The sequence below is a fragment of the Bidens hawaiensis genome, unplaced genomic scaffold (genome assembly GCF_021521415.1).
Source record: "Bidens hawaiensis isolate Kalapana, Puna unplaced genomic scaffold, B.hawaiensis_p1.1 tig00031056_1, whole genome shotgun sequence".
NCBI lineage: Eukaryota > Viridiplantae > Streptophyta > Magnoliopsida > Asterales > Asteraceae > Bidens > Bidens hawaiensis.
This window is the reverse complement of record NW_027495196.1, coordinates 203,112-211,520: the sequence shown is the minus strand read 5'-3', so window position 1 is coordinate 211,520 and position 8,409 is coordinate 203,112. Positions and strand designations below refer to the sequence as shown.

The 8,409-nt window shown below is 38.1% G+C and overlaps 1 long non-coding RNA gene across 2 annotated transcripts; it reads right to left on the bottom strand.

Annotated features, from left to right (window-relative positions):
* Positions 1 to 3,177: 3,177 nt before the first annotated feature.
* Positions 3,178 to 8,091, bottom strand: LOC143581490 (uncharacterized). Of its 2 annotated transcripts, XR_013143831.1 has the most exons (4): positions 7,463 to 8,091; positions 7,328 to 7,381; positions 3,707 to 3,806; positions 3,178 to 3,284 (listed from the first exon to the last, which is right to left on the bottom strand). It is a non-coding gene; the product is annotated as an uncharacterized LOC143581490 (long non-coding RNA). The 2 variants fall into 2 exon arrangements; XR_013143830.1 differs by having other exon boundaries at positions 7,328 to 8,091.
* Positions 8,092 to 8,409: the final 318 nt, after the last annotated feature.

Here is an 8,409-nt window from a genome sequence, read left to right as displayed (position 1 = left end):
TATGGGCTTAATACCCCCTTAAACCCTAACCCTAATCCTTTCCATTTCCATCCATCTTATCCACCTTATTCTCTACACGCTCAAAAACACACTCCACCTTATTCTCTACACGCTCAAAAACACACACCCACCTACGCTATTACGGCCGCGAGCTAAGGAGCAACCCGAGACCAAACCGAGCCTATAACTTGATAGATCTTGAACGTGCAAGCAAGATACAAGATTGTAGTTCATCACCAAGCTAACCGTAACCTTAAAAACACGTAAAGGTATGTCCTTTATCTTTAAAGTTTACGTTTTAATAAACAGTTAGTCTCGAAACTTGAACCTAGAGTAGATCGGGTATAAATGAGTATTAAAGTAGCAAACTTGATGTTAAAATGAACCTAACAAATCCATGGCTATGTATGGCTCGTTTAAAATAAACCTTAGATCTAGTATTGAACGTTTTAGCTCAAAGGCCCAAACTTTATAAATTTTCGGGCCGAGTTTTACCCGAAAATGATAATGGGAATGTTCAAGGGGTTGGTTAATATCATATCAAAGGGTTACACGTTAAAACGGTAATGATTATGGGGGTTAAGAACGAACCGTAGCTGCTGCTGGGTAACTTCGCCCGCAGCTAAGTTCGCGTGCAGCAAGTTCGCCAAGCTAAGTTCGTTGCAGCTAAGTTCGCGTGCAACCAGTTCACCAAGCTAAGTTCGCTGCAACTAGGTTCGCCATATAAGTTCGCTGGATAACAAGTTCGCTTATATCTAAGTTCGCTTATATCAAGATCTGATACATGGCAGCTTGTATATGTAGACATATATGTGTACACACGTGATGGTATGCATTGTAAGGACTTAAGAGATAAAATACAATAAAGTTAAAATAAAGGGGAAACCATAAAAATGATAAGTAAAAGTAAGCTAATACTAGGCCATTAGATTAGATCAGATGAGTATTGATACGTGTAACTTATATAGTCAGCCGAGCTCAGTTAAAGAAGGGATTAACAACTATCGGAGAAAGAAGCAGAGTTCAGGTGAGTTTCTAGCCCCATTTTCCTTGATATGTTTTCGGGGCTGTGTGCATACTCGATGTGAAGTGTGAATACACTTACCTTAAGTGGTAAGTGTATGTTATAGATGTTATACAAGGTAGCTATTATATAATGCTTGTCCGTGCGTGAACGATCTTTGGATATTGCGCGTATCGTCAAGGATAGTGATTGTCTAGTGGTTATTAGTGGGTATAAATGCTATGATGTGACTTGCTTATTATGTAAATAATGAACTGATAGGAAGTGTGTTGTAGAAAAGTAGAAGTAGAGTGTGATAGAAGTGGATAGGGGTCTAGTAAGAGTGTTAAAGTGGCAAAGTGGCATAACGTTATTCGTTATTAAAGTGGCATAAGGTTACTCGTTATTAAAGTGGCAAAGTGGCATAACGTTATTCGTTATTAAAGTGGCTAAGCTGTAGGGGGTAAATAAGAGGTTAAGAGGTAGGGTGAGTAGGTTAGATAGTGGACTATGTGTCTTCGGATACATATATAATGCATGTAGTGGTTGTATGATAAGTTGCTTGATTAACTAGAACTCACTCAGCGTAACTAACTTTTAGTATGCACGTAGGTGAGCAGCTTAAAGAACTAGCATGAGGATGGCACATGGCATGGATTGAACGGCTGGCATCTAAAGACGGAAGAAATGGTGTTTAAAAGATGATGTTTTAAGTTGGTTTTAAAGAAAAGATTTAATGTTTTGTAACAAATGATTTCAGTTAACGTTTTCGCCAAAGTTTTAATGAACTCTGATTTGTAAGAACTGTGTTTATGAGTAAATCCGATGTTAAAGTAGGGTTACCGGATTCGGGGCCTTACAAGAAGTCGAACATTTAAACGAGGTGTTCGGTTGTTTCGAAACACACGCCCAGAAAAGATTTAATGGGAAACGGCATGAAAGCATCCAACAAATACCACGAAAAGCTAGCCCAGACGTTTGAACTACGACAACTAAAAGAGGACTACGAAACCTTCAAATCAGACGGGTTACACGAAGAGGCCGAATTATTGCAACGACGACGAGTTGAAAAAATGCTCGAATATTATGGATATAGTTATTTATTTCTTTTTTACCTTTAATGTATTTTTATTTAATTATTAAATTAAGTGGGTTTTTATTTGTTTAGTTAAATTATAAAAAGAAAATAATAAAAAATGGTGACGTGGCACAGGAGGGGCTACAACACCATCACACCCCAAAAACAAATTCATACCATTTGCTGACTGGGTGCCACGTGTCGCAATTCGCTACAGATTTACAATCACCCTCCCCTCTATCTTCAACCGGTTTCACCACCATCGTTCTCTCTCATCTATTGCCTCTCACCATGGTCACCATCAGGTTTTGCACCACCTGATTTAGGGTTTCGTGGTGGTGCAGCCTTGATACGGTGGGCCTTTGGCCATCTGTGGAAAGGGGAGGATATGGTGGTTCGGTAACTGGTTGTGTGGCGGTGTTTCCAATGTTTTGTTGTGCTTTAACGCAAGAGAGTGGGGAGCTGATTATAAAGTAATTGCAGGCTAAACCAAAGCAGCCTTCTGTTTGGGACCAAACGATTATAACCTGTTGTATAATTCAAAAGGTCTGCTCATCTCATTCCTTAACACCTTGTTGTCTTTTCCAGTTTTGTGTTGTATTCTCCTGCTAATCTGTCAAAAACATTTAAACAAAATTAACTGTAAACTGCTTAAACAACGTATCAAGACAGCTGAATAATAAAATAAGCCTATAAAATTGAATCTAATATCATCATGTGATTATAACATGAAAGTGACGTTAATCTAAGTGAATATGTAACTTCTCATTTTTCCTTATTTCAAAATTTTTAATTTTTCCTTATTTTAGGGGTGTGCCCACCTGGGTTTTGCATACGGGTTCTAAGCAAAATGAATTCGGGTCAATCCAGGCCATTTTGAAAAGGTATCAATTAATTCATGTCAAAACAGATTGGGCTAAAAGCAAAGGGGCATGTCAAAACCTCTCTGGGACTGCATAAACCGAAATCGATTCTATCCAAAAACCGATTTGGGAGAAACCGGTTTGAAAACGAACATAACCGTCAGTTTGTAACCGGTTTGAGAACTCCCAAGTTAAAACCAAACCAAACAGGATTCGAGATTGTTACCTAATTAGACAACTGGAGATGAACCGAGTGCTACTGTTTAATCGGCGGCTTCATTGTGTCACGTAGAGTTCATGTTTGAAAGCTGTTTTAGAGCAGTAACGAATTACCCTGAACCTGCAAGTATGATAAAGAAAATGTACTTAAAAAAATGATTAGGATGAAATATATTAAAGGTAGCAAATGAGCTGGTTGAGCGGGTCGGGTAACACTTCATAATGATAGAGTGAATGTACTACTAAAATTTAGTACATTACAAAACCATGTAAATCATATATCTAAAATAGTTCATTACCTAAAAATTAAACTAAAAACTAACTAATTTATTTTGAAATATTATATAGCAACTTTGTGTAAATTCACAAAGATCCTAATTATCTAAACTAACTTTATACTCAATTTTTAAATGTTTCCTGGGCTAAAAGCAAGTAGCTTCTTGGTGAAACCAAATCAAACCGGATTCGATGTATCAAGTGTGTAAATTGTTGGAAATATCAAATGGAACAAAATCATACTAACAGAATGTTTAATTTTGTTACCTGATTGGTTGAATCGGAGATGATAAACCGAGTGATTCAGTTTGATCATTGTGTCGCCCGGGAAGCGTTTCGTGTAGAACAGTAATGAATTGCCCTGAACCTGAAAGAATTGGAAAACTGAACAATAATGTAAACTCTCTAGAGGTTATGTTTTTATTTGAGTCCAACCACACAACATTCAATAGTTTTAAATTTTCAATTTTCAAAAGAAATGAGCAAATTATCCAAAACAAAAACTTTATATTTCTTGGCCATCAATCACACAAGCATGGAGTTCAAACAGACTATCACACAAGGCAATCTATATATGAAGTTAATCTTGAAAGTTAAAATCTAGATCTTTAGTGGTGATTTCAAGATGATAAGAAATATAATTAGAACACACAAAGGTTCAAATATATGTACAAACTCACTCAAACAGACTACTACTTTTGAGTTCCCCTGCAGGCATGATTAATAAGTAATTACTACTAGCATCAATATGTTATTGGTTTATCCAGTTATCACTGCAACAAATTGAGGAGATATGATCACTAGCCTATAACTGTTAGGAACAAAGCGGCGCGCGGAAGCGAAACAGCACACACATGCACAACGATAAACACGCATAAACGAAAATATAAACGACACAAGAATTTAACGTGGTTCGGTCCCCACGAGGGGACCTACGTCCACGGGCTGCAACTAGGTTTTCTTATTAGCTCAGAACAAAGATTACAATTACATGATGGGATATATATAATAAACAGTATTAGGGTTAAACATAATTAGGAACCAAAACTGGGCCTCCTAATAAAACCGGCCCAAAGGCCTTCATAACCCAACAATCTCCCACTTGAAGGCCTTGCGATAAATTCCAGCCTGCCATCCAAGTAAATATAACAATCTCATTCATCCAGTAACTCTAGTAATCTTCAGTAATAGAAATCTACCAAGCCTCCAGTTCCAAGAACAAGCTAAAACTTCAACAAAAGAAGTTCTCCAAGCCTCCAGTTCTCTAGGAACAAACTAAGATTTCTACCAATCCACACCCTGGTTGCATCCGCCCTTCTCATCAGTTACCTGAAAGGCCTATTGAAGCTCCCGAGAACTCCAATCCGGTCATCCCAGACCCAGCCATGACAAAACTCGCCAATGACTCATCCTCAATCTTAACCGACCCTCACTTACTCACACAACCGGCTTCAAAGACTTCCAGAGGATAAACGCTCTCCAAATCAGCAGACTATACCAGGAGAGATTTTCACATTCGGATTCCTGGTCCTCCGAACCCAACGTCCCTTTGGAAACAAACCTAGAACACACCTGCGTGCTCCCACTGTTACCAAAACCCCGAACATGTTCAGACCTCCTCCGAATACGCTCAAACTAACATCACTGTGGCTCCAGGCTTCATGTCTGCAAATTGAAACCCCTTAGCTCTACCCGATTCAGCGAGCCAAGACCTTATAACTCGGAAGTTGGTTCACTTCTTCCGACGATACAAAAAAAAACTCGTATCTTCCAAAAGTCTTTAATTAAAAGATTCAACAATGCTTCATTGAAGTGAGTAACAAATAAAGCATACCATAATCTTGAACCCAAGAGTCGTCACCGCCTTCACTGAGTCCCAATGCATCAACCCCAGATACATTCTCAAAAGCAGAATTCCAAACCTTTCGACATCGACCCTTAAAATGTCTCACCTCTACGCAACCTACCAAGTCGACTTTGCCCAGCTCCCACTGTCTCTGTTATCCCAACCCATGCCACACCAACACTCCATGAGATGAACCCTACTCGTACTATCCCGGCAAATAACTTTACCCAACACGAGATTATGAACCTCTCAAATGGTGTACCACTGATCACCACCAAACAAGATATAACTTCACAATTCCAAACGAACAAGAAGTAATAATCACAGTTTCGAACCAGCTAACAGGCAAACAGCTATAACAACAGTAGAACTTTCATGAAATCAAGCGGTACCAAGGGTTCTATGACCGTACACACGATCAGTTAACTCAAACCCTAACCGAAAGATCATCCAAACGAGCAATAGTTTACATGACTTGCCACTAACCTCATTTTTTTTTTCACTTATGCCGTCACCAGCACACACGCTGGTTCCATTTTCTCCAAGTTTATCCATCACCAGTACTATATCCAAGTTCACATGACAAACCAATCAACCAAAATCCATAACCGTCAACATTCTGATCATAACCACCTCGTCTTCAGTTATAACAATAACAAACGAGAACAAATCGAAAACAGTGAACAGACACAACAAGGGCACGGGCCTAAACTTGACGATTGTTCAACAGAACACTGCCAAATAAACCGATTTGCTCTTGCAATAACCGATAAATCAACTAACTGTAAATAAACTATATAAAGTTACCTCAGACTAATCTCTTGCAAACAAATCTGAACCCGAACCTAAATGGTCTTCACAAAACCCGGTTCCCTAATTTACGGTTGATAATAAATAGTCAAACCCCGAACTTGAAACACAAAATCCTAACTCTTTCTGCAAGTTTCAGTGAATTCCAAGTTTTTAGCAAAAAAAACTTAATCACAACTTGCTTCCAAATAACAAAAATGGCAGCTCAAAAGTTAGAGAAGTAGAAAACCAAAACTGACCAAATATTGATTTAAACAAAAAAAACTTTAGTCACCCTTTTCAATACCCAATGAGAAAGTAACCAGCCCCAAGGAGAATTATCTCCTTCACGTGAACAAAAAAAAACAAAGAAAAAACCCTTGTTTGTCTTTCTCATATTTTCATCAATTTCTAGCCACACATCATTCAGGTCAAGACAAGAAACAGAAACATCGGCCATGGTCTCCCATCGCAATCTCTGGCCAGCATAATCAGCCGACCCCATAAAATACTGGCACACACAGATCGCGCTGACCATCTACTTCGCCAATGACTTCGATTTGAACTCAGACCATCGATTGAACAAAAGAATATAACAAGATATCTCAGCAGCGATTAACCGAGGGAACGTGAAACCGAATCACTAACCAGATCCAAATCAAAACCCTAACTCAGCCTGACAGCCACCAATCTTGACTATCGATCACTGATGAACACGAACCAGAAATTAACCCTGCGATCTCCAAGAGTTATTCACGGTGACGGACCTACCCAACCCTAATCACCAAAAAACAGATTCGAACCAAAACCTTCTGCGAAATCGTTACCAGTGCAACGAACCGTGTGTCCAACAAGCCAAAGCTCTGATGCCACTTGTTAGGAACAAAGCGGCGCGCGGAAGCGAAACAGCACACACATGCACAACGATAAACACGCATAAACGAAAATATAAACGACACAAGAATTTAACGTGGTTCGGTCCCCACGAGGGGACCTACGTCCACGGGCTGCAACTAGGTTTTCTTATTAGCTCAGAACAAAGATTACAATTACATGATGGGATATATATAATAAACAGTATTAGGGTTAAACATAATTAGGAACCAAAACTGGGCCTCCTAATAAAACCGGCCCAAAGGCCTTCATAACCCAACAATAACTTCTACTATTCAGATAGTAAAACGATTTTCACAGTAATTAATAACAACGACAAAGCAAATACATTTGATTTATATAACTAGTTGGAGAGATACCTGGCAAACGGCGATAGAAGTGAGAGATCCCAGATTCGACTTCCTTCTCTGATTCTGAAGCACATAAACAACGCAAAGAATATTAACTCACCTAGACACGCATTAACTGAAAAAAAAAAGGCAATTATAAATTACCTGCAGGCTAAACCCAAATCAGCCCTCTGTTTGGGACTAAACGACTAAAATTGTTGTGTTATTCAAAAGGTGTGCTCATCTCACTCTTTAACAACATGTTGTCTTTTCCAGTTTTGTGTTATATGCTCCTGTTTTCATGATTTCAAAATCCCTTTGGCTAATCTGTCAAAAACAAACAAACAGATTGATTGCATGAAGATCCTATTTTTTGTTGTAACACTAATACATTTTTCAGTCATTTCAACAAAACAAAAGAGCTAATAATGCAACTTTCAAAAGAAAAAATCTACCAATCTTGAAGGCAAAGTGGCAAACAACCCATCGACCGTGAAGAGCAAGGCCATCCTCCGCCGCTCCGATGTGTTCAAGCCCGATACATGTTACAAAAACATGGCAATGCAGATTAAAATTTGTCATTTGGAGCATTCACATAAAAGTGACCTTGAACTAAGTTAATGTGTTAATTTTCGTCTGGTTTTTCACATTTGACAAACATCCACCAATTATTATAACACATTTTATCTATTCACCTCACCTTTCTGTGTCATTTATCATGTTTCGGTAATTTTATTCATATAATAATAGACCTCACACTCAAAAGATATTAAGCAACCCACTTTCAAGATAAGGTAAGGATCACCTTAACACACATGATCTATTTAATCACGAATATAAAGTGCTTGGTCGTGAGAGAACATAATAAAAATATTTTAAAAAAATGCCAACCTTTTTGTTTCTCCAAAATTTAATTTCTTTTATTTCTAAATCTTTTTCGAAACAAAATCTTATTCGCCATTTTTTAAGATACCTAAGATACTCTAGTCTATGCGCAAGCATAACAGAAGGGATCAAATTATCAGTTAATTTAATATAAATAGATGATATACACGGTCTTTTCGACTATTTTTAAAGATACACAAGATACTCCAGGTCTATGCGCAAGCATA